General features: G+C 50.3%; 1 protein-coding gene across 1 annotated transcript in view; it reads left to right on the forward strand.

Moving 5' to 3' along the window:
• The first annotated feature begins 514 nt into the window (after positions 1 to 514).
• LOC138296880 (solute carrier family 22 member 7-like) overlaps positions 515 to 27,241 on the forward strand; it is a 255,388-nt gene continuing 228,661 nt past the window's right edge. Inside the window, exon 1 of the mRNA XM_069236374.1 lies at positions 515 to 572. The gene's annotated coding sequence lies outside the window, so the exon portion shown is untranslated. The remainder of the gene's footprint in view (positions 573 to 27,241) is intronic.

Genomic DNA, 27,241 nt, shown 5'->3' on the forward strand with positions numbered 1-27,241 from the left:
ATCACTCCATGCCGAACCGGAACGACACAGCCTGACTTTGCAAGGAGAAGATCGACGCGGTAGATTGCCTTTATGACAGTCCAGTAGCTGGCCTTTATGACAGTCCAGTAGATAGCCTCTATGACAGTCCAGTAGATGACCTTCATGACAGTCCAGTAGATGGCTTTTATGACAGTCCACTAGATGGCCTTTATGACAGTCCTGGTAGAAGATATTTATGACAGTCCGGTAGATGACCTTTATTACCGTCCGGTAGATGGCCTTTATGACAGTCCTGTAGATGGCCTCTATGACAGTCCAATAGATGACCTTTATGACAGTCCAGTAGATGGTCTTTTTGACAGTCCAGTACAAGGTCTTTATGACAGTCGAGTAAATGGCCTTTATGACAGTCCAGTAGATGAAGGGTTAAGAATCATAGCCAAATAAGAAGTAAACAGGAACAGATCCTGTTAAAGATTTATTTCATCAGCTCCCAGATCCCAAAGTCCAGCCATATAAAGCATTCCAGCGATGAAGATACGACCAACATCCCTGAGGCGTGACAGAGGCTATCTGTGGAGAGACATGCTGTAAGTAATCCATCCCTTTATTCATTCATACATACCTAAACACACCCATCATATATCCACTCACCAAGAAACCCATGCAGCTATTCATCTATACCCACTCATAGACATCCATTCACCCATCCATAAAATATCCACGCACCCATCCATACATCAATGAATTCAGCCATCCAATTACATCCATTTATCCACCAATCCACCCAAACAAATCCATCCATCTAGTCCAGGCATCTACCTATATCCGTCCACCCAGATTCATCATTCGCCCACCCAAATGCATCAATCACACATCCATCCATCCTCTGACAGTCAGATCTCCTAGGGAGGGCAGTTTCTCTTCGACACATCCACCTCTCATCCTTGGCAGTCAGAACTCACAGGACGAACAGCCACTCTTTAACACACCCTACTCTCGTTGTGTGACAGTCATACCTCACATGAGAGAGCGCCTGTCTCTGACACATCAACCTGTAATCGTTGACAGTCACTCTCACAGGAGGAAGCAGTCTCTTCCTGACATATTCACCTCTCGATCTGTGACAGTAGGAACTCACAGGAGGGATCAGTCCCTCCCTGACACACCCACCTCTCATCCTGTGACAGTCAGAACTCACAGGAGGGAGCGGCCTCTCTCTAACACATCCACCCTTCATCCTGTGACAGCCAGATCTCAAGGCCTCTCCTTAACACACCCTACTCTTCTAATTCTGAAACAGTCAGATCTCACAGGAAAGCGCAGTCTCTCCCTGACACATCCACCTCTCATCCTGTGACAGGCAGATCTCACCAGGTGGGGTGGGGGGAGGAGTTCTTTGACACATCCACATCTCATCCTGTGACAGTCAGATCTCTAAGAGATGGAGCACTCTCTCTGACGCACCCATCTCTCATCCTGTGACAGGCATACCTCACGGGAGGTGGGGTGGTGGATAGGGTCTTTGACACATCCACCTCTCATCCTGTGACAGACCTCATAGGGGGAGGGGTCTTTGACACATCCACCTCTCATCCTGTGACAGGCAGATCTCACCAGGTGGGGTGGGGGGAGGAGTTCTTTGACACACCCACATCTCATCCTGTGACAGTCAGATCTCTAAGAGATGGAGCACTCTCTCTGACGCACCCATCTCTCATCCTGTGACAGTCAGATCTCACGGGGGGTCCTTGGCACATCCACCTCGCATCATGTGACAGTCAGATCTCACGGGGAGGGTGGTCTTTGATACATCCCTCTCTCATCCTGTGACAGTCAGACCTCACTGGTTTGGTGGGGTGGTCGTTAACACACCCACCTCCCATCCTCTGACAGTCATGCCAAAGGTGGTCACAGACGCAGCTCTTTTAGAACCTGTGGCATCACACAAGCAGAAAACAAATAGGTGGGGATTTTCATGACACAGTTTTTTTCTACATTGTGTAAGTGTGTGTTGTTAGTATTGTTGAGTGGGTGAACGTGACAATAAGTCCCTGGGCGGATGCATATACAAGAGCCCGCGTGTGCATAGCTGGATTAATGGAAGAGTGAGTGCACGATTAAATGAGTGAATGTGTATAAGGTCACAAACACACCTAGGCACCCGCGCAACCAAACCTTCATCCAAGCAGGTACGCCGCACCTATCCATGTACCCCAACATGTACCACTGAGCTAGCCCCCAGGAGGTGTTCTGCATGGCCACGGATTGAGCCTCACCAGACACCACAGTAACCAGGCAACTCCCTTCTGAAACTCCAGTGCAATCATGGATCGATCCCGGGGGGGACACCCCGCGGGAATACTGATTTCCCAATGCACTTTATGCCCTCAGCGCGTCGCTTTTGATTGGAATATTCAGCCAAAATGAATTCTTCTAATGAAGACCGCATTCTCTCCAGCGCCCCTGCACTGACTGGCTGCAGGGCCACCACCGAGCGAAGCGCTTTTGCGCTTTATTTGGGCGTTTTCATGTTGAAATTACCTTGTCTTGATGTTCTAAAGTACAAGATAATCTGCCCTTCCCTCCGGTGGGCACCGGGGCCTCATTTACAGAGATGTGACGCAATCCTGTCCTTGCCTCCTTAGCAGGCACCCTTGAACCACGGTGCGAGGGGGCCTGCGTTGTAAGCAGGATTGTTTTTGTGCAGGAAGGAACACCTTCCTGCATAAAAACAATCCATGGAGGCCTTTTCCTCTATGTGTGCTGCAGAATGCAGCACACATGGCATGAGTTAAAAACAGGAGAAATAAATATATTTTTCCCTGCCCTCGGATAGGGTAAGGTTTTGGTGTTGCCCTTGTAAATCTGGGGCAGCATCTAAAGCCATGAGTGTTGCATGGGAACACCCACTGCAACATGCATGGAACGCCTCTTGGACGCAGAGTGCGGAAACACAGCAATCAGTGTGGCCTTGCCTTACTCCGTATCCACGAGGCCATTCAATGCCACGCAAAGTGACTTTCTATCGCCTCATAGATATGGTTAGGAGGCCTGCGCTACCAGAGCATTTAAACAAGCATTTGCAATACAACGGGTCTCGCATTTGCTCTCGTTAGAGCTCTTAGCGTTGTAAACTCCTAACTGGGTTTTCTTGCCACATAAATTGAAAATGAAAAGCAAAACAGTTTCACATAAGTGAGCCAATTCACAGTGCCACGGTCGTCATGAGCATCAGCGTGGAGACACACACTAAAGGAAAGAAGTTCGCTCGCAGTCATACTTATTGGCAAAAGTGCAATTATCCATGTAACAGGGTTGGTGTCCAAGGTGGCAACAAAACCGCCCCAAGGAGGGACAAACGTACAGCACCATGTAAGGGACCCCCCAGTGGCATAGAAAAAAAAATCCTCTGGTGTGGGTGGGAGTGTTGCTGGGGCTTGGGATGGACATCTGTGGGCCCATTCCATGGTGTTTGGCCATGGAAATGGGTCCACAGGTCCCCTAATGCCTTGTCTGACCCTGGAGTTAAATAATGGCACTAAGCAGGCTTAGCAACATTATTTAACTCCATCTTTTTTGTGTCAGAGTATAAATATGGCAGTAGAGGGGTTAGCGTCATTTTTAGGATGGGAATGCCTACCTTGCATTTCATTGACTCAAGGTGGGTTCACGCATCCTAGAAATGGCGTTAACTCCTATATTTTGATGCTAGACGAGCCTAATGTCAAAATATAAATATGGAGTTAAGTTTAGTCCATGTTAGCATCACAATGTTGGCGCTAACACAATGCAAACCAAGTATAAATATGCACCATTGTTTTTAAACAAGAAGTTGTGCACTAACATAGTTTGGTTAGAAGGTCATTCGCAATTATAACTTTTAAATATTTTTTTAATTTAACGGATTATCTGCATTTTATATGTGATATCAAGAGCTAATTGCAAATTTCATTGTGATTATTGTGTTTTTACTTGCACTGTTAACTGTTATGGCCATCTATGGCTGAAAAGAATAAAGATTGGATTTGATTTGAGTACAAAGAGGGTGCTGGCACATACCACACACCGCAGCAGCAGGCACACTGTTTCACCCACAGTCCATCTGTCCTGAAATCCTCTGCTCACACCGTTTCTCACACCCGAGGGCTCTCTTCCTGTTCAGCCTCCCATCCTGAGCATTACCCCGGAAGCTCCTCTCGCCCCTTTATTCAATCCTGCTGCAGCCTGTGACTGAAGCTGTGGACATCTGACTGGCACTGTTACAGGTCCCGGGTGGTGAGAGAGCAGAGTCAGACTGGAGACAAACATAGGCCCGGGAACTCAAAAAAATAAAGTGGCCCAAATTGCAGCCCTGCCTAGTTTCTCAGGTCCATGAGTGATGTGCTGCTCCAGTCAAGGGTTTTTTCTTTAAATTCTGGGATTTGTAGTTTTGTTTATTCCATTATAAAACAGGACTACAAGTCTCAGAATTAGGAGGAAAATCCCAGGATTATACATGGACCAGGGCAACTTGGCAGCTATGACATTTGTGGATTGTGACCTTTCGCGACGCATTGCTTGGTTAGTATCAGGAGGGCTAATTTTAGGAGAACTTTGTGGTAAAAAAAGCCTGTAGGACCTGTAACGCGGACAGGACTCCATTACTCACAAACCCAGATGCTGTTAGTGCTTCTATGAGTGTGAAACAGGGTTTCAGGGACCAGATGACTTTGCCCTTGAGTGCACACCAAGAATGGAGTAAAATAATATCTGAACATATAAAGGCTGAATGCATTTAAATAATGGGACATATGGAGTGCCCAATCAGAGGGTTGTAACTTCAAAAGTATACAGCCTCCCACTTAAGCAGCCTACTCACCAGAAGACACCAGCTAGGAGCAGCCCACCTCCTCCAGTGCAAGTGTTGATTCATTTAAACACCTTTAGTATGTGTCTTAAGGAGAACACACCATTATTTGGAGACTCAAAATATCTGTTTTTTGTATGTCCCTGCTTCAAATCTAAATCTTTCAAACTTGTCATGTGTCTGGCAGGAGTGCCTCATGTATTCATGGGTTTTACTTTGCATTCTGGCACTTGTAGTTTTCTTGCTTACTGTAAATGAAGAACTACAAGTGCTCAAATGAAATGTAAAAAGGAGAAAACCACACCTGACATGGGGAAACCAGTGAGCCGTGTAACCGTCAGCATTAAAAAGTCATCAGTGTGTCATTTTGCCCAGTCTCATGATTTTGTTGTAAGAGTTTCGTGTAGTGCCAATATGCCATCATATGATGGCATTCACATTTATACACATTTACAAGGTAATAGTAATGGAATTCCAAAAAACGCGGACAGTCAGAGTGTCTCTACTGAATGTCAAAAAGGTGTGAGGTGGTGAGATTACGAGGTTACACAAACAGCAGCTTGAAAATTTCCACACTAACATTAGCCAACCTGACCTTTGTCATGTCTGACACCAAATTAGCTTTATAACTGACAACACCTTGGACCCAATTCACAAAAATAAACTCAGACCTGAAGTCTAAGTTAAGACCTGAAGCCTAAGGGGCATATTTATGACCCCTTGCACCTCTGTGGCATCGCTTTTTGTGATGCAATGTCAGCACATTCCTTGCAACCATATCTATGAGGCCACACAAAGCCACTTTGTGTAGCTTTGAATGACCTCATAGATATGGAGTAAGGCAAAGTAGCGCAAATCACTGCTTTGCCTTACTCTGCACAAGGGAGGCATTTCATGGACACTTCAGTGGGTTTTCCCACGCAACACCTATGGATTTTGACACCTCTCCAGGTTAACCAACCAACCCTGATAAACCTGAAGATGCACCTATAATCCTACGCCTCCCCAGGTGAGCAGCAGGACTCTATGTGAGCTGCATTACACTTGGAGGAAATGCCTCCCAGGATTGTTTTTGTGAAGGCGCCCCTTCCTGCACGAAAACAATCCTGCAGGCAACACAGACACACGGTGCCAGGGCCCCTGCATTGGCACTAGCAGTCCATTGCGCACCAGTATCTTTACGACTGCTGAGGTTCTGCACTCAGGGCGGAATCTCCGCACTCAGGGTGGAGCACACCACACTCAAATAACAAGGCAGGCAGGGGTGCAGAATTCTACACATTCGGGCAGAATGAGACACCATGACATATGCTACATTTAGTAGTAGAACAAATATTAGTGCCAAATGTAATGAAAAACATTGCAGTATCAAGCCTCTGCCTGCTCCATGTGTGTACTTGTGTAACTAAACACTAGCATACACAATGAGCGAGGGACACACATAACTCAAAGGACAAAAAACAACAGGTGTGGTTCAAATGTGAGGGGAGTAAATTTGCCCAGCAACACCCACCCTCAAAACAGTGAAGAAATATCAAGTAATACACATTACCAATTATATCATCAGATCACCTTTCAAGTGGTAACCAGAAAAATAAAAGTAAACTTGTTACAATGTCTCTTCTTCAGTTGCAAATATAATCAAATATCTGTCCTGTGTTGTCTTCCACAATCTGTTAAAATGTGAATGTAAGGTCACAAGCCAAAGTCTCACATTTCCATCTCTATATCAAACACTTCAAACGCTGTGAATGTGATTTCCATCCCCAGCCATCTCCACCAGATTCTAATTTGCCCAAAAGCAAATCACAGCCAGGCTGAATACATGAATTGATAGCAGGCAGAACCAAACTCCTCTAGGCGGTTGCTGGATGTGTTCATGGGTTTGTTCCTTGTCATGCGAATGAATGATCTGAGGAAGAGAAGAAGACTTGAAGCGACCCTTGACCCGAGGGTAGGTCGCTCCCCCTGCCGCTGCAGCTCCACCAGCCCAGGCTCCTGACACCTCCCAGCAAGACCTGCTAAAAACAGTAAGTACTCACCCCGCCCAGCCCCTCGCCCAGCCCCGCGCTACTCACCTCTCTTTTCCTGTACCTCTGTCTTCTGCCTTCCGCTCTCTCCTCCAACCTCTCTCCGCACCTCTGCTCCTCTCCGCACCTCTGCTGTCCTTCTTCCCTTCGCTCTCTGCTCCTCTTCTGCAGCCCTCTTGCTGCGTGTTCTACTCTTCCTCGGCCCGCTCCTCTTCCTCACCGCGTTCTCTTCCTGCTTCTTTCTTCTTCTGTGTTCTTCTTTCTCCTCTGCACCCCGACCTGCGTGTTCTTTCTTCTTTCTTCTTCTGTGTTCTTCATCTGTGTTCTTCATCTGTGTTCTTTTTTCTCCTCTGCACCCCGACCTGCGTGTTCTTTCTTCTTTCTTCATCTGTGTTCTTCTTTCTTCTCTGCACCCCGTCCTGCGTGTTCTTCTCCTCCTCTGTACTTTTCTCTGCGTGTTCCTTCTCTTCCTCTGTGGTGTCCCCCCATCTTCTGGATGCTTCCCCTCTGCTTCTCAGGTCTCTCCTCTTCTGCCTGACTCTTCTTCTTGACTCTTCTCTCTTCTGTTCTTGACTCTTCTCTCTTCTCTCTGGACTCTTGTCCTCTTCTTCTTGACTCTTCTCCCTTCTCTCTTGACTCTTCTCTCCTCTTCTTCTTTACCCTTCTTCTTGACTCTTCTCTCTTCTGTTCTTGACTCTTCTCTCTTCTGTTCTTGACTCTTCTCGCTTCTGTTCTTCTGTTCTTCCTTACTCCCCTCCACCTCTGTAACCCCCCTCCCCTATCTTTTCTTCCCTCCCCTCTACCTGACCCCCCCCACCCTCTGCCTTCCCGCCGCCATCTCCTGCTCGGCCCCGCCCCCCTGCTCCCATTCGTCGCCCCCCTCCCGCCCCCTCCACCAGCTGAAGCCTCCTCCCTCTTATGGCGGCCGCTGTGCGGGCGCGCCGCTGGCGCGCCAAAGGCAAGCCCGTCTGCGCCCGTCCGTGCCTGGACCGTGCCCAGCGCCACAACCCCTGGCCCCCAGCACTCCCAAACCCCTCAGCACCGCTACGACCCCAACACCCTCCACGCCCTCAACCCGGGGCGCTCCAGCATCTGCTTCCAAGCCAACCCTAAACGCACCCACGGACCCTTCGCATGCCTCTCCTGCAAACTCACCTTCCACCGCGAAACCACCCCGCCCGCCAGCCCACGCACCAACAACCACCTCAAATGCATCCTGATCAACGCACGCTCCGTCCACAAGCACGCCATTGAACTATGGGACCTCCTGGACTCCACCGCACCGGACGTTGCCTTCATCACTGAGACCTGGATGAACACCTCTTCGGCCCCCGACATCGCCACAGCCATCCTCGACGGCTACAAGATCTCCAGGAGAGACCGCACCAACCAAGTCGGTGGAGGAATCGCCATCGTCTTCAAGGACTCCATCAACGTCACCACCTCCACCGAAGACACCCCCCTCGCCGCCGAACACCTGCACTTCCAGATCCACACAGACCCCAGGACCACCCTCAGAGGAACTCTCATCTACAGACCCCCTGGACCACGCGCCCTCTTCAGCTACTCTATCACTGACTTCATCTCCCCGCACGCCCTTGCCTCGCCGGACTACATCCTCCTCGGTGACTTCAACCTCCACATGGAACAGAACAACGACCCCAACACCACCGCCCTGCTCGACAACCTCGCCAACCTCGGTCTCAAGCAACTGGTGAACACCCCCACCCACATCGCTGGACACACGCTCGACCCCATCTTCTCCGCCAGCAACCACGTATCCTTCAGCCACTCCTCCGTAATACACTGGACCGACCACAGATGTGTCCACTTCACCTTCCGACGTGAGACTCGCCACCTCCGCACACAATCCATCCCACGCAGACATTGGAACAAAATCACCGCGGAACAGCTTCTCTCCACTCTCAGCGACAACCAACCCACCTTCTCCACCGACCCCAACGACGCAGCCCTCAGCCTCACGCATTGGATCACCAACTGCGTAGACAACCTCGCACCCCTCAGACGCCTCCCAAGACAGACCAACACCAAGAAACCTCTCTGGTTCACAGACACCCTCAAGGAATAAAAAAAAAACTGCTGCACCCTCGAGAAAGTCTGGCGCAAGGACCACACCGCAGATAACATGTCTGCCCTCAAAAACGCTACCCGCGCACACCACCAACTGATCCGCGCCACCAAAAGAAATTCCTTCACAGACAGACTGGACAAGAACACTCACAACAGCAAAGAACTCTTCAACATTGTCAAAGAGCTCTCCAACCCTAACGCCAACGCCATCACGCCCTCACAAGACCTCTGCAACTCCCTCGCCACCTTCTTCCATCGTAAGATCACCGACCTACACGACAGCTTCGTACACCAGACCCAGCCAACCACCACAGAACCTTCAACCCCAGCCATCATCCTCAACGCCTGGACTCACATCAGCACGGAAGAGACCAAAGCTACCATGAACTCTATCCACTCCGGTGCCCCCTCGGACCCCTGCTCACACTTCATCTTCAACAAAGCCGACGACATCATCGCCCCGCATCTCCAGACCATCATCAACAGCTCGTTTGCTTCTGCCACCTTCCCCGAGAGCTGGAAACACGCAGAAGTCAACGCCCTACTGAAGAAACCTACGGCGGACCCCAGCGACCTGAAGAACTTACGCCCCATCTCGCTCCTGTCCTTCCCTGCCAAAGTCATAGAGAAGACCGTCAACAAGCAACTTACCAACTTCCTTGAAGACAACAACCTACTCGACCCCTCTCAGTCCGGATTCCGAGCCAATCACAGCACAGAAACCGCCCTTATCTCAGTCACAGACGACATCAGAATTCTGATGGACAACGGAGAAACAGTCGCCCTCATCCTCCTCGACCTCTCGGCTGCCTTCGACACCGTCTGCCACCGAACCCTAATATCCCGCCTCCGCTCCACCGGGATCCAAGGACAGGCCCTGGACTGGATCACCTTCTTCCTCTCCAACCGCTCCCAAAGAATCTACCTCCCTCCTTTCCGCTCAGACCCCACCGAGATCATCTGCGGCGTCCCACAAGGCTCCTCGCTCCGCCCGACTCTCTTCAATGTCTACATGAGCCCCCTCGCCGACATCGTACGCAAACACAACATCAACATCACCTCCTACGCCGACGACACTCAGCTGATACTTTCCCTCACCAAGGACCCCTCCAGCGCCAAGACCAGCCTGCAAGATGGAATGAAAGACGTCGCAGAATGGATGAAACTCAGCCGTCTGAAACTGAACTCAGACAAAACGGAAGTCCTCATCCTCGGAAAAACACCCCGTCCGCCTAGGACGACTCCTGGTGGCCCACGGCCCTTGGCACTGCACCAACCCCCTCAGACCACGCACGCAACCTCGGATTCATCCTGGACCCACTTCTCACCATGACCAAACAAGTCAACGCCGTATCATCCTCCTGCTTCCTCACCCTCCGCATGCTCCGAAAGATCTTCCGTTGGATCCCCGCCGACACCAGAAAGACCGTGACCCACACCCTCGTCACAAGCCGCCTGGACTACGGCAACACCCTATACGCAGGAACCACCGCTAAACTCCAGAAATGTCTGCAGCGAATTCAAAACGCCTCCGCCCGCCTCGTCCTCGACATACCCCACAACAGCCACATCTCCGTCCACCTGAGACACCTGCACTGGCTTCCCGTCAACAAAAGGATCACCTTCCGGCTCCTCACCCACGCACACAAAGCCCTCCACAACAAGGGACCCGAATACCTCAACCGTCGCCTCAGTTTCTACACACCCACCCGTCAACTTCGCTCTGCCAACCTCGCACTCGCCACCGTCCCTCGCATCCGCCGCACCACGGCAGGTGGGAAATCCTTCTCCTACCTGGCGGCCAAGACATGGAATTCCCTCCCCACCAACCTCAGGACCACCCAGGACCACCTCGCATTCCGGAGGCAACTCAAGACCTGGCTCTTCGAGCAGCAGTAACCCCCTCCCCCTAGCGCCTTGAGACCCTCACGGGTGAGTAGCACGCTTTATAAATGTTTTTGATTTGATTTGATTTGATTTGAAAGGATTTTCGGCAAAGGGTTAACATCTTTAAGATTTCCATTCAAAATGTTACCTGCAGATTCCTGATGTCCTCCTGGACATGGGTTGTGAGTGGGAGCAGGATCTTGACCCTGAGATGTGCCGATTCTGCACCATCCCAGCCTATGCCAATATCCTAGCAGCTCTACATTTCTTTGCTACTGGGTCATTACAGAGGGTCTCCGGTGACATTGTGTGCATTTCTCACTCAAACCAGTCCTGATGCTTGCATCAGGTTCAAAGCCATGCCACATTTACTTGCAGGAAGGCAAAGGGCTGCTCGGGATTTTTATCTCTGTTCTCACTTCCCACGTGTGGTAGATGCAATTGATTGCACTTACGCAGCCATCTCACCATACAGCACACATCTTCCGCAATAGACACATCTGGCACTTCATCAACATGCAGGGTGTGTGTGTTGCCGTCGGTTGCTTTGCAGATGTGTATGTAGTATTCCAGGCAATGCATAGGACAGCTTCATGTTCACTGGTCACCTCTTGCCCTTCGCCTGGCAGCAGGAGGATTTTGAAAATATGTGGTCCTGTGTAAGTACTCATGCGCTATACAGGACTAGTACGTGTAAATGTTGCGTACATATCTGCAACCCTGCCAAATGGCTAATACTTATAGCACATACATGACCCCAACTGACACTGCATGTAGCTTTCCAGACATGATGTATATGCAGGTGAGAGAGAGCAATTTGCAAATTGCTATTTTCCCCTAAGATGATGTAGCTTGTGCACTTTCTCCTCATATCCTCACACCTTACAGATGTGCGACCACTGTACCTCTGAGTAGGTACAATAGGGCACCTATTGGTACACCATCCATCAAAGAGCACACTTTTGGTTTCCTATAGTCGCAATTGAGATGTCTTGATTGTGCGGATGTGGTTGGGGGAGGGTGCTGCTGTACTCCCTGAAGTTGTGTGCAAGATAATAGTAGCCTGGTGTGTCTTGCACAAGATTGCAGTACATCAAGGCTTACATATACCTCTGGTCTGAATCCTGGGAACTACGGTGTTGTCCCAAACAGAGGGTAGGGTATGCAGGTGCGTGACCAGCTGGTTGACACTTTTTTCTCTTGAGCTCACAGTGGTGTGACAGCCTTTATGTGGTTTCACAGTTTCTTGTCAGTGATGATTGGTGTACATATTCTCCACACTGTCCAGAAATTCCATCTTGAGGCTACCCTGTAAGCCCTTCAAAACAGATGTAAACAACAGCTATTGCCAAGAGTTAAGATAGGCCCTGCAAATTTCTTCTTGGACATGTTTGTAATCCGTCAGGGCAAAGGAGTGAATGGCCCCAGTGGCCCTAGGGGAGTAAAGGTCACTGCAAGTGTGAGATGTTTCTTGGACCAGGGGACATCTCCAAAATTATCTACAACAGATGTCATGGTGTGTTATATCTATGCACTGAGTGACTGAGGAATGGTATTGTGAACACGATGGAAACCTGCAGGTATGTTTGTAATAAGTGACGTTATGCAAATATAGCTAAGGTGCATCATCTTTTGATTAATAAGTGACACAAACAACAAACAATAAGGCCTTACCCATGGATTTCAGGTGCCATGCTGTGTAGCTCATCGTCCCTTTTTCAATGGCCCATACAAATGTTACATGGTGGTGAGAGGCAGTGATGCTACTTGATCTACTCACTGTACATTGTAGTGGCAACTAATGACAAAAAGCCACACTGTAGATACTGGTGAAATCTATTGGAGCTTAATGTCAGCATTGCAGAGGGAGTAGTCTCAGCCCTGACCTATTGAGGCTAGGAATAAATTAATTTAAGTGGCCATGAGTGGCTTTGAATGGCCTCATAGATATGGAGTAAGGCAAGGCAGCACAAATCGCTGCGTTGCCTCACTCAATGTAAGGGAGGCGTTCCATGGGCATTGCAAGCAACACCCATGGATTTTGACGCTGCACCAGATCTACTTAATCATGTAACTCTGGGAAAGCACCAAAACCTTACAACTCCCCCAGGGGAGGAGTAACGGGAAGAAATATTTGTATTTCTTCTCGTTTTTTCTCTTTCCATGTGTGCTGCAATTTGAAGCACACAGAAAAAAGAAAATTCTCCCAGGATTGTATTTGTGCAGAAAGGTGTCTCTTCCTGCATAAAAACAATCCTGCCTGCACACAAGCACCCATGCACCATGGTGCAAGGGTGCCTTCCTTGCCGCTAGGCTGCCTGTTGCGAGCCAATGCAGGGAGAAAGGACAAGAAATGCAGCAGATGATGTAGATATGGTGCATTCCTACCCCTTCAGTTTGATGCGGGGCAGAGCAGTAAGGTGATTTGCTGTGCTTCCCCAGAATTATGCCCCTCAGTTTATAGGCTATGCCTTCCTACCAGACCATCACACAATCATCCTTTGCAGCGCTGCCAATTGTATTCCTTCATTAACTATTTATCTAGAATATTGGTTTAATGGGGGCTTACGCAGTGGCTACAGAAGTATGACCAGTGAGTTTGGTGGGGGATACTTTTAGAGCGTGCTACTCACCCATAGGGTCTCAAAGCGCTGTGGGGTTGTCCTCAGGGATCAGTTGAAGAGCCAGGTCTTGAGGTCCTTCCTGAATTGAGGTAGTGATGGTGACTGTCTGAACTGGAGAGGTAAGGTGATTCAACCTTTTGCTGCCAAGTAGGTGAAAGATCTTCCTCCAGCCAAGGACTTCTTATTGCGGGATACATTGGCGAGTGACTACTGGGAGGAGCGAAGAGGTCTGGAAGGGGAGTACCAGGCGAGGCGGTGGTTGAGGCAGTTGGGTTCTTTTTAGTGGAGGGCTCTGTAGGCGTGTACGAGGAGTTTGAAGTTGATCCTCTTCTCAACGGTGAGCCAGTGGAGGTCCCTAGGGTTTCTTGTAATGTGTTCTCGGCAGGGGATATTTAAGACGAGTTTAGCAGCAAAGTTCTGGATTTGTTTCAGCTTGCTCAGGTTTTTCTTGGAGGTTCCGGTATAGAGGGAGTTGCCGTAGTCAAGTGTGCCTGTGATCATGGCGTGTGTCATGGTTCTTCGGCAGTTGGTTGGTATCCATCTGAAGATCTTCCGTAGGAGTTGGAGGGTGTGGAAGCAGGTTGATGCGAAGGAGTTGACCTGTCTGGTCAATGTGAGCACTGATTAAAGGATGACACCAAGGATTCGTGCATGGTCTGTGGGGGTGATTGGGCTGCCGAGTGTTGTGGGCCACCAGGAGTCATCCCAGGCTGAAGCGGAAGGTCCCAGGATGAGGATATCGGTCTTGTCAGAGTTCAGCTTCAGGCAACTCTCCTTCATCCAGGTGGCAACTGCTTCCATCCCGTTTTTGAAATTTTTCTTGGCTGTTGAGGGGTTTTCGGTCAGGGAGATGATCAGCTGGGTATCGTCAGCATAGGAGACGATGTTCATACCGCAGTTCTTGACAACTGGGGCGAGTGGGGTCATGTAGATGTTGAAAAGTGTGGGGCTCAACAAGGATCCTTGGGTACTCCACAGCTGATTTCTCTATGTTCTGACAGATGTGGCGGGAGCCTGAATTTCTGTGTTCTGCCTGTCAGGAAGCAGTGTATCCATCGAAGGGCCTTGTCACGTATGCCTGCTGTGTGGAGTATGGGGCAAAGTGTGCGGTGGAACACTGTATCGAAGGCAGCTGAAAGACCTAGTAGGATGAGGGCTGCTGTTTGGCCACGGTTGAGAACAGAGAGGATGTCATCTGTGTCAGCGAGCAGGGTGGTCTTGGTGCTGTGGTTAGTTCTGAATCCTGATTGGGAGCTGTCCAGGGTGTTGTTCTCCTTGATCACTTATTTTCCCTGCCCTTGTCTGCTATGCCAGATATGGCAGACCTGGCTGACATTTTCAGGTAGCACTACAATGAAAACTACTGAACAGAACTGCAACAAAATTGGCTGGAAGTTAGATCTTGGTCCAGAAAGTGTGTTTTTTTGTAATTTGGTGCAAATGACTTCAGTAGTATTTTTATAAATTAGGTATCAAAAGTATTTGTATATCTGGATGGGTAGGTCTGTGGGCCTTTTTGTCTATCTTGGGCCAGTTCACAGCTATTGGAGACACGCTCAGGTTGGCTGTCAGCAACATGAAGAAGAATGTAGCAGTAAGCCATTACAGTACCCTTTCCTGAAGTTAAAGCTAAAAAATAATCTGAGGGGGCAAGGAAGGAATACCCTGCCACCCAGATTCTGTGGTAGGGTACCAGGGGAATGCCCCAGGGCCAAACAATATATATATATTTTTTAAAGGGGGATTCCCGCCGGATTGCAGAATAAAAAAAAAAGAAAAGAAATGGCAAACAGCAGATGCCGTGACAAAGTAGATGAGGAGATGGGGGCACACGGTCCCCCTCCTTGACCCTGGATAGGACCTGAGAACCCCATCCTCTGGGGCCTAAATAATTAATACAATAAGGAGGGTGCCCAGCACCCCCTCCCCGAGCCACCTATTTGCCCCAATGACTCCATACCTTGGGGATGGCTCCCCTCCCCTTTTTAATAAAAGAAGGTCCCAGAGGATAGGCTTCCCAGGGCTCATAGGGGTATGAAGAGAGGGGCTGCATGCCCCACCCCATTTATAAAAATAAAAAAAACACCTTGAGGATGGGTTCCCGGGGCCCATAGTAGCTCAGGGATGGGGGCCATGCACCAACTCCCCTTTAAATACATGTTTTAGCCCCAGGGGTTAGGGGTCTCAGGGGTCCCTATATGCCGGGGCAGGGGACCCCCTGTTAATAAAAAAACAAAAGGCATTGGGAGATGGAATCTGGGGTCCGAAGTGGCCTGGGGAGGAGGCTGTGCCAATGGAGTGGACATAGGGACCTGGCAGCAGGCCCGGCTCTTTAGCCACCGCTATGCTGTGCTTTGCTTTGCATAGGGTTGGCTGCCCTGGGGGGGGGGGTTGGACACAGGGCCTGGCCACACGCTAGGCTTTTCGCCAACCCCGAATGTGCACTGCCAAAAGCTGTGCATATTCAGGGGTTGGCTTTTTGCATGGTAATAAAGTGTTACTTTATGTTAAAAAAACAACCCTAGAAATTGACTGGAAAAAAGCAAAGGTGAAAGTGACATTATAGTTACATAAACATTTTTGTGAGAATGTCAAGTTTTAAACTCCAAAAACCACTGAACTTTACCAGTTATAGTTATCACTAGTAACTAAATTCAGCTGTGAGAGTAATTTAAAGAAACTATGGCCCTCATTATATCATTGGCGGTATATACTGGCTACCACTGCGGCGACGGCCGCCAAAAGATAGTCACTGCGGCTACCAGCCGTCAGCCGTATTATGACCGCAGCTGGATTTCCACCAGAAGGATGGAGGAAATCTGGCTGCGGCCATGCCGGCAGATGGCAGTAAGGTGGCTCTGATGCCAGCAGTAGCGCCACACCAGTAGACTGCTGCAGACCATATCATGACCCATTATACGGCCTGGCGGTGTTCTGCTGGCGGACGCCTCTGCTGGCAGCAGCGCCTTGTCCCGTCTCCTGCCGAAGGACCCCATGACATCAGGTAAGTCGGGTGCATCAACAGGAATGGGGGTGGGGGATGTGTGTGTGTGTCGGGGGTGTGTGTGTATGTCTGTGCGTGCGTGTATGCGAGTGTGTGATGCGTGTTGTCTGTGTGTGCGTGTATGGATGTGTGATTGCGTGTATGTTGTGTTGTGTGCATGCATCTGTGCATGTATGTATATCAGTGTGTGTGGATGTGTGTGTGAATGGATGTATGCATAGGTGGATGAATGTGGGTGTGAGTTTGTGTATGCATGTGTTCGTTCGTAAGTGAAGGTGCGTGTATGTCATGGGGGGTCTGGAGAGGGAAGAGGTGTGGGGGAAACCTGGGGAAGGGGAGAGGGGTGGCAAAGACCCCTATCAGTGGCAGGGAAGGAATTCCCTGTCACTGATAGTGGCTACTGCCATGGTTTTTGTGGCGGTAAGGAAGCCACGAAAACCATGGCGGTAGGCGGGGTCATAATCCTTCGCCCAGCTAGTGACGATCGCCTGGCTGGAGACTGAAGTCTCCAGCCCAGCGGTCGTTACCGCTATGGCGGACGGTGTGGTATATTGGCGGTTTGGCTCCTGCCAAACCACCAATGTCATAATATGGAGAAAAGTACCGCCAGCCTGTTGGCAGTACTTTTCTCCATTTTACCGCCATCCGCCAGGGTCGTAATGAGGGCCTATAACTTATGCCTTGAGGTATCTATAACTTGCACCCTTGCCATGCACAGCTAATTATCCCACATATTACCTCACTCATGACGTATTCTATAACATCACTGGTAACATCATTACAACATTTGAAATAACATAATTGATGAGACGACTGCATGGTGATGGCACCAGTTATAGTTACCTTAGGGTACGAGTTTGGGTTTAGGCAAATGTTACAGTGATATTATCACTGATGTCAAAGAAGGTATCATGAGTGATGTAATATCCAGGGTAATTAGCAGTGCATGGCAAGGGCACAAGTTATAGTCACCTTAGGGCACAAGTTATAGTTGCTTGAAATAACTATAACAGCTGAATTTCTATGGTTTTTTGGTGTACAATCTGAACCTAACTATAATGTCTGTGTAACCTTTGTTTTTTAAGTGAATTGCTAAGGTTTTATTTAATTCTATTTCCTAACTAAAACGCCCCAGTAACCTTTGTTTTTTCAGTACATTTCTAGGTTTTTTTAAAAGTAAAGGAATTGTAATTACTTTACGTTAATCCAATCATGACCGTGCTCGGCCCAGCAGGGGTTGGCTGCAAGGCCTGGCCTGCGGCCAAGCCCTGAAGTATACCCCCTGTACCCTCTCAGCCCCACACCACTCCTAAAGTGTTTCTTTGTTTGGTGAAGATGTGATCATATTCCTGTGCATCAAGAGCCTGCCTCCAAAATCAAAGGGAAAGGCGCTCGGGGGTCCTTTTAGAACATTGTCCATCATCCTGGGAAAATAGTATCTCCACTGACACCTCTCACCAGGGTGACAACCATGCATAGTAGGATTTGGGAGAGACTACCTACTCTGTTGAGACCTCTCACCAAGTTGACCAACGTGCATGCTAAGATGTGGAGACAGAATGGCCTTTCTATCAGTACCTGTCCCTAGGGTGACCATTGTGCATTGTAAGGCGTGAGCATGGGCTGGCCTCTCCGCAGACACCTCTCCCTTCAATGTGCGATGGGTGTGTGTAGAACTCTGCATGGAGAGGCTTAATCTGACCATATTTGCTATCACAGCATGTGTTAGTCCCTTGTATTTAGTAACTGCAATTGAAGGTGCCTGGCTCCAAAGACTGTTGGTACCCAGCTTGAAAGAGGCTGCCACTGCTTTTAGGCGTTACTTTCTCATGTCTTCTTTTGCCTTATTTCAGTGTTTCTTCTGCAAATCAAATCAAATCAAATCATTAACATTTATAAAGCGCGCTACTCACCCGTGCGGGTCTCAAGGCGCTAGGGGGGAAAGGGGGGGTTATCGCTGCTCGAACAGCCAAGTCTTTAGGAGTCTCCGGAAAGCGGAGTGGTCCTGGGTGGTCCTGAGGCTGGTGGGGAGGGAGTTCCAGGTCTTGGCCGCCAGGAAGGAGAAAGATCTCCCACCCGCCGTGGAGCGGCGGGTGCGAGGGACGGCAGCAAGTGCGAGGCCAGCGGAGCGGAGGGGGCGGGTGGGGACGTAGAAGCTGAGGCGTCTGTTGAGGTATTCCGGTCCCTTGTTGTGGAGGGCTTTGTGTGCGTGGGTGAGAAGACGGAAGGTGATCCTTTTGCTGACTGGGAGCCAATGCAGGTGTCTCAGGTGTGCGGAGATGTGGCTGTTGCGGGGTACGTCGAGGATGAGGCGGGCCGAGGCGTTTTGGATGCGTTGCAGGCGGTTTTGGAGTTTGGCGGTGGTCCCGGCGTAGAGGGTGTTGCCGTAGTCCAGGCGACTCGTGACAAGGGCGTGGGTCACGGTTTTTCTGGTGTCGGCGGGGATCCAGCGGAAGATCTTGCGGAGCATGCGGAGAGTGAGGAAGCAGGCGGAGGACACGGCGTTGACTTGCTTGGTCATGGTGAGAAGAGGGTCCAAGATGAAGCCGAGGTTGCGGGCGTGGTCTGCGGGGGTCGGTGCGGTGCCGAGGGCCGTGGGCCACCAGGAGTCGTCCCAGGCGGACGGGGTGTTGCCGAGGATGAGGACTTCCGTTTTTTCAGAGTTCAGCTTTAGGCGGCTGAGCCTCATCCAATCTGCGACGTCCTTCATACCCTCTTGTAGGTTGGTCTTGGCGCTGGCGGGGTCCTTGGTGAGGGAGAGTACAAGTTGGGTGTCGTCGGCGTAGGAGGTGATGATGATGTCGTGCTTGCGTACGATGTCGGCGAGGGGGCTCATGTAGACATTGAAGAGTGTCGGGCTGAGCGATGAGCCTTGAGGTACGCCGCAGATGATCTTGGTGGGTTCTGAGCGAAACGGAGGGAGGTAAACTCTTTGGGAGCGGTTAGCGAGGAAGGAGGCGATCCAGTCCAGGGCCTGGCCTTGGATCCCGGTGGAGCGTAGGCGGGTGATTAGGGTGCGGTGACAGACGGTGTCAAAGGCAGCCGAGAGGTCGAGGAGAATGAGGGCGACTGTTTCACCGTTGTCCATCAGGGTTCTGATGTCGTCTGTGACTGAGATGAGGGCGGTTTCCGTGCTGTGGTTGGTTCGGAATCCGGTTTGTGAAGGGTCGAGCAGGTTGTTGTCTTCCAGGAAGGTGGTCAGCTGTTTGTTGACGGTCTTTTCTATTACCTTGGCTGGGAAAGGTAGAAGAGAGATGGGGCGGAAGTTTTTCAGGTCGCTTGGGTCAGCCGTAGGTTTCTTTAGTAGGGCGTTGACTTCAGCGTGCTTCCAGCATTCGGGGAAGGTAGCAGAAGAAAAAGAAGAGTTGATGACGGTCTGGAGGTGCGGGGCGATGATGTCGTCGGCTTTGTTAAAGATGAAGTGCGGGCAGGGGTCCGAAGGGGCGCCGGAGTGGATAGAGTTCATGATGGATTTGGTTTCTTCCGTGTTGATGTGGGTCTAGTTGTTGAGGGTGATGTCCGGGGAAGCGGGTTCAGTGGTGTATGGTTGGGTCTGGTGTCCGAAGCTGTCGTGGAGGTCGCTGATCTTGCGATGGAAGAAAGTGGCGAGGGATTCGCACAAATCCTGTGAGGGCGTGACGGCGTTGGCGCTGGCGCTGGGGTTGGAGAACTCTTTGACGATGCTGAAGAGTTCTCTGCTGTTGTGGCTGTTTTTGTCTAGTCTGTCGGTGAAAAAGTTCCTTTTGGCAGTGCGGATCAGGTGGTGGGGTTCGCGTGTAGCGTTCTTGAGGGCGGTCATGTTGTCCGCGGTGTGGTCCTTGCGCCAGGCCTTCTCAAGGGCACAACAAGTTTTCTTTGATTCTTTGAGGGTGTCAGAGAACCAGAGAGGTTTTTTGGTGTTGGTCTGTCGATGCGTGCGTTTGAGGGGAGCAAGGTTGTCAGCGCAGTTGGAGATCCAGTTTGTGAGGTTGAGAGCTGCGTCGTTGGGGTCGGTGGTGAGGGTGGGTTGGTTGGCGGCGAGAGCGGAGAAGAGTTGCTCTTCAGGGATCTTGTTCCACTGTCGACGAGGGGTGGGTTGAGTGCGGAGGTGGGAGGTCTCGCGTCGGAATGTGAAGTGGACGCAGCTGTGGTCGGTCCAGTGTAGGGCAGAGGTGTGGCTGAAGAAGATGTGTTTGCTGGCGGAGAAGATAGGGTCGAGCGTGTGTCCGGCGATGTGGGTGGCGGTGTTCACCAGTTGTTTGAGGCCGAGGTTGGCGAGGTTGTCGAGCAGGGTGGTGGTGTTGGGGTCGTTGTTTTGTTCCAGATGGAAGTTGAGGTCGGTTGAGCAAGGAATCCTTCCGTTAGGGAAGGGAGTGTCTGGACTCCAGTTTGATTTTATTTGCTCCTCCCCTGATTTTCGCGTGTGCATCATGCCCAAAGGCACACCCCCTCATTAAGGCAAGCTATCTTAACATAGGAAGTGCACATCTGCAAAGTAAATGCGTGCCACTGGTGCCTGCTCAAGGCAATCCTGGCGAGGCCCTTCTGTGCCCAGACGGTGCCAGGGGCAAAGACCCCTGGCCCAGTTTCTTTTAGCTATACTGGGCAAAAACTTCGTGCAAATCACCTGTCCCTTTAGCATCGTGTGCTCGCTCCATGGATCCTGATAAAAGTGAGGTATGCTGTAATTATTGCAACTTTTTGATTGGCAGTCCACCTTTAAATTTAGGCTAGGCAAGCCAGTCACAACCGCCTCACACAGTTGTAAATCTTTTCTCAATGAATTGCAAAGTCATGGAAAAACACAAACTTGATATTTTTTAAATTTATCAGTGATCATGTAGCAGGCGCTCAGCTTTCAATAGAAGCTTGGTTGAGGAATGATTCCGCTCCGGATATTTTTACAAGCTATTCCCTAGGATTGAGCAACTATTAGGCAGTACAGGGGCACGCGGGCAGCCATTATTGTTAAATAGGGATTTGATTTCTCCTTTTCAGAGTCAAAAATTGATATATGTGAGGGGTCCTCCTTTTCTCTAGAACTTACCAAAACGTTTCCTCTGTCAGGGCCTTTGGTCTGCTGACTCCCAGGAGGACGCTCTCATTTTGCTAATGCCCTAGTCAACACTATCACACCTCCGGAGCTACAATATTTAATTTTTATCGTTAGGCAACCTCAAATTGCACTTTGAAAACACTAGTCGTCCTGTGGTTAAAAATATGATAGGGTGATTGGAGATCTTGAAACTCATCCAACAACTGTGAAGCACTACACACAAGTCCAGACACATGCTTGACCTGATCTTTTCCAATCCTCTAATTTGGTGGCATCATTCTACATTCCTGTTAGAAATGGGGTCTTTGGTTTACAGTCAGGTTACCCCCTGTTCAAGCAAGGACCCTCACTCTAGTCAGGGTAAAAGAGAATCACCCTCAGCTAACCCCTGCTTACCCCCTTGGCAGCTTGGCAGAGCAGTAGGCTTAACTTCAGAGCGCTAGGTGTAAAGTATTTGTACCAACACACACAGTAACTTCATGTAAAAACTACAAAATGACACAACACCAGTTAAGAAAAATAGGACATATTTATCTAAACAAAACAAGAAAAAAACGACAAAAATCCGACATACTCAAGTCAAGTTATGAATTTTTAAAGATTAAACTAAAAAATAGCGCTTAGGAACAAAAATGCTTTGATGAGATGTTAACACGGCGTCGTGACGGAGTCGTTCCCAACAAGCCGAGACCAGCGGCGCCGGACACGGAGTCGTGTAGACCCCCAAGTACAGTACCTTTGGTGAAGAGTGAAAACAAGCGGATGCGCGAAGTCAGGGATCGCGGCGTCTGTGCGAAACGTTGAATCCGTGCACTTCGAGCGGCGTCGGTCACAACGTGGTGCAGCGACTTCCACGGAGTCGTGGACTTCAGCGGGGCTGCTACGGCATCGAGCCTGCGAAGAGCGTCGCGTTCCAGCGAAGGACACGGAGTCGGCGTCACCGGATTTAGCAGCGGCGTCAGTCCGAAGTCGTCCGAAGTCGATTTCCTTGGATTCCACCAGGGACTGGATAGGGCACCCCTTGTCGGGGCAGGAGTCTCTCCAGAGACTCCAGGTGCTGGCAGAGAGAAGTCTTTGCTGTCCCTGAGACTTCAAACAACAGGAGGCAAGCTCTAAATCAAGCCCTTGGAGATTTCTTCACAAGATGGAAGGCACACAAAGTCCAGTCTTTGCCCTCTTACTCTGGCAGAAGCAGCACTGCAGGAAAGCTCCACAAAGCACAGTCACAGGCAGGGCAGCACTTCTTCCTCAGCTATCAGCTCTTCTCCAGGCAGAGGTTCCTCTTGGTTCCAGAAGTGTTTCTAAAGTCTGTAGATTTGGGTGCCCTTCTTATACCCATTTTAGTCTTTGAAGTCACCTTTCTTCAAAGGGGACTCACACCTACTTGTGAAATCCTGCCTTGCCCAGGCAAGGCCTCAGACACACACCAGGGGGTTGGAGCCAGCATTGTCAGAGGCAGGCACAGTCCTTTCAGATGAGAGTGACCACTCCACCCCTCCCTCCTAGCAGAGATGGCTAATCAGGAAATGCAGGTTACACCCCAGCCCCCTTTGTGTCACTGTCTAGTGCGAGGTGAAAAACAACCCAACTGTCAAACTGACCCAGACAGGGAATCCACAAACAAGGCAGAGTCACAAAATGGTTTAAGCAAGAAAATGCTCACTTTCTAAAAGTGGCATTTTCAAACGCACATTCTCAAAATCAACTTTACTAAAAGATGTATTTTTAAATTGTGAGTTCAGGGACCCCAAACTCCACATGTCCATCTACTCTCTAGGGGAATCTACGCTTTAATCATATTTAAAGGTAGCCCCCATATTATCCTATGAGAGAGACAGGCCTTGCAACAGTGAAAAAGGAAGTTGACAGTATTTCACTGTCAGGACATATAAAATACATTACTATGGGCCTGATTCTAACTTTGGAGGACGGTGTTAAACCGTCCCAAAAGTGGCGGATATACCACCTACCGTATTACGAGTTCCATAGGATATAATGGACTCGTAATACGGTAGGTGGTATATCCGCCACTTTTGGGACGGTTTAACACCGTCCTCCAAAGTTAGAATCAGGCCCTATATGTCCTACCTTAACCATACACTGCACCCGGCCCTCAGGGCTACCTAGGGCCTACCTTAGGGGTGCCTTACATGTAAGAAAAGGGAAGGTTTAGGCCTTGCAAGTGGGTACACTTGCAAAGTCAAATTTACAGTTAACACTGCGCACACAGAAACTGCAATGGAAGGTCTGAGACATGATTACAGAGCTACTTATGTGGGTGGCACAACCAGTGCTGCAGGCCCACTAGTAGCATTTGATTTACAGGCCCTGGCACCTCTAGTGCACCTTACTAGGGACTTACTAGTAAATCAAATATGCCAATCATGGATAAACCAATTACATACAATTTACACGGAGAGCATTTGCACTTTAGCACTGGTTAGCAGTGGGAAAGTGCTCAGAGTTCAAAAGCCAACAGCAACAGGTCAGAAAAAAATAGGAGGCAGGAGGCAAAAAGATTGGGGATGACCCTGCATAAGCAAAAAAGTCCAACACGACCCCCTACCAGCCTAAAGCCAGGAGAGAACAACCAATACCTTGATGTACTTCCCTGATTGGGGCGATAGAACAAGGACCCCGTCCCACAACAGCAGGGGCATGTTCCAGTTCTACGCCTTCCTGACTCCAGTTGGATCACTCTGTCCATACTCTCAGGGCCCACTAAGCTAACCCATGGGGAACCCTTCTCCACATCTGCAGACACCATCTGTGCAGCACCTAACTTTACTTTGCTCACAGATGTATCCCAATGGGCAGATAGCACCACCAGGGCCAACACAGTGGTGTTGCCCACTCAACCCCCGGGGTGTGACTCTCGCCCCCCCCCAGGGGCAACTCTGTCCACCAGGACAGCAAGCCACAGTGAACCCTGACAACTGTCAGGGATGAGAGCCCGACCTCAGGCCTCTCTAACCACTGTGACTGTGGAGAGTGGGGGGCAGTAGCCCCAGGTGCCTGGCACCCTTTGACCACTCTCTCTTCCACCAGGTCAGGGATCACAACCTGACCATGGTCCTCCCCTCTGGGGCTCTGTACCCTCCCTGCAGAAGAGGCACCCCCAGAGTCAAAAACTGTCAGGGTGCTTGTAGAAGCAGTCATGCACAATTCTTCCACCAGTGCAGGGCTGTTAACCTGCAACTGGTCCACCAACCTGGGGTCTGTACCTTCAGGTTGGACCAGGGCCAGGGGTGAGGCTTCCCTCCCCCTGTCCTCCCTTCTGGGGTCCTGCACCCCACAACTAGGAGTGGCCCCCTCAGAAGACAACATGGGATGGGCACTGTTAGCAGTAGCCCCTTCCTCCAGGTCAGGGGGGACACCCTGAACCTGGCCTTCCAATCCAGGGTCTGTACCCTTAGATTGCACTGGGGCGAGGGGTGAGGCTCTTTCTCCCCTGCCCCTACTCTCAGGGTTCTGCACCCCCCCTCAGGGAGAGTACCCCTTGAAATCACGGTGGGTGATTGGGCAAACCGCCCACCCCTTCAGGTCAGTGTTTACCCCCTGCACCTGATCCTCCAGTCCAGGGTCTGTACCCACAGACTGGACCACTGCCTGGGAACCCAGGACTTCCTGGGGGGCATACCTACCCCCCACCAGGTCAGAGTTTACCCTCTGAACCTGGTCATCCAACCCAGAGTCACCACCCTGCGGTTGAACCACTGCCTGGCACACCAGGACTTCCGGTGGGGCACACTTACCCCCCTCAAGGGACACACTGTCCCAAAGGGCCACACAAGAGTCTGGATGGCGCAGGTCTCCTGACCTCTGCCCATCTGACAGAGTCTGGATTCCCCCCAACCCAGAAATGGTCTCACCAAGGTCATTCATGGGGGGCTCTGCTCTCAGAGCTGACCACTGACCCTCCAGGTTCTCCACTGGGGTCCGCAACTTCCCTCTCAACCCTCTGTCTGGACTTCTGCACCCCCTCACTATGAGTGGTACTGCCAGACACCTGAACTGGTGGGACGCTGGCTACAGCCACCCCCCCAAGTTCTCCTGACACTGTGGGGTCTCCCTCAACAGATGGCCCTATGGTACAGGCTATGCTCCCCTCCTGGTGTTCCCTCATGGAACCCTCCAGGACCTGGGACCGGATCTTGGGCACCTTGGGCCTCAACCCATCCCCATTCCCTCTCCTCTGAGACTGGACATGGGGTCCCTCACCCATCCCACTATACTGGGACCTACCTGGGACACTACAATCCTTCCCTACCTCACCTGGTTGGGAACTACCTAGACCACTCCTCTCAGGAGCACCCCCAAATGCCTCTTCAGACTCTCTGGTACTCACCCAGAAGTCTGCCTCCATTGTAAGCTCCCTGGGGTCAGATAACTCACACTCCACCTGGTGTTGGCATAGCTCTGGAAAATAAAGACTACACCTATGCTCTCCAGCAATTACATCACTCAGCCCCTCACATGAATTAACCAAAGTACCCTTCACACAACCATCCAGTGACTCTGCTTTGAAAAAGCACCCCACATCACCCTCCTGAGACTGGTGAGACAGTACCTGACTGTCCCTGACACTCAACCCACACTCTTCTGGGATGTCTTCACACTCCATAACCAGGACTTCTACCTGGGGGGAACCCCTCTCCCTGTCACTCTCACCTAGAGTCAGTAGAGTGTCCCTCCCACCAGTAGGAATATGACTCCCCATGCCAGTTCCCCAATCCACCTCAGGGACCCTGTGCATCACTGGAGCTACTTCATACCCCTGAACCTCCTGGTGTGTGTTAACTCCCTCCTTCAAGTAGGGCACCACATCTCTGGGCATGTGCACTTCTTCAGCAGCACTAGATATAAAATTGTTGCTGCCACCATTCCAGCTGGATTCAGCCCTCATGACTTCCAGCTCCTTCATTTTGAGCTCATAAGCCCAAATCCTCTTTTTGATCTCTAAGTCCCTCCTCCTTTCTTCCAACTCCTTCTCCCTTTGCATCCTCAACTCCTTGAACCGGCAAGCCCTCTCTGCCTGTCTGTCCTGTAACTCTTCAGGAGTCAGACCCTTGGATGACACCCTGCTACCCCTCCTGGGGACCCTCCCCCCAGGCGTAACAGGTACCTCCACTACACCACTGTGTATCCTCTGCACTTCCCCACCCACATTCTCCTCCTCTGTGTGCCCTCCAGCCTTCTTGATTGTCACCCAGGCCCTCTGTGCCTTTTGCAGCTCCCCCTCCCTGATGGAGCTCTCAGTGGGACAGTCAAGGTCTTTAAGGAACTGTTTCAATTGAGCAACTGAGTACTCCTTCAGTTTCTCCATTTCAAACACAGCTCCAGCTGGTGCATCTCCAGATTGAGGCATGATAGTCACAAGTGCAATGTTCCAAAGGCAGAAAATAAGGTCCCAATGAATGTAAAAAGAATCCGTCAAGGGATCAGCAAAATCATGGAAGTAGAACAAAAAGGAGTCCTTAAGAGAAAAAGCAACAGATCACCAAACAAGTAGTATGTGGTCACGTAGTGGTCTGAACTCAAACAGTAGTGTACACTTAATCACTGTATGTCAAGTACAAATACAAGTCCAAATCCCAACCGCTGATCACCAATGTTAGAAATGGGGTCTTTGGTTGACAGTCAGGTTACCCCCTGTTCAAGCAAGGACCCTCACTCTAGTCAGGGTAAAAGAGAATCACCCTCAGCTAACCCCTGCTTACCCCCTTGGTAGCTTGGCAG

The sequence above is a fragment of the Pleurodeles waltl genome, chromosome 5 (genome assembly GCF_031143425.1).
Source record: "Pleurodeles waltl isolate 20211129_DDA chromosome 5, aPleWal1.hap1.20221129, whole genome shotgun sequence".
Taxonomy (NCBI): Eukaryota; Metazoa; Chordata; class Amphibia; order Caudata; family Salamandridae; genus Pleurodeles; species Pleurodeles waltl.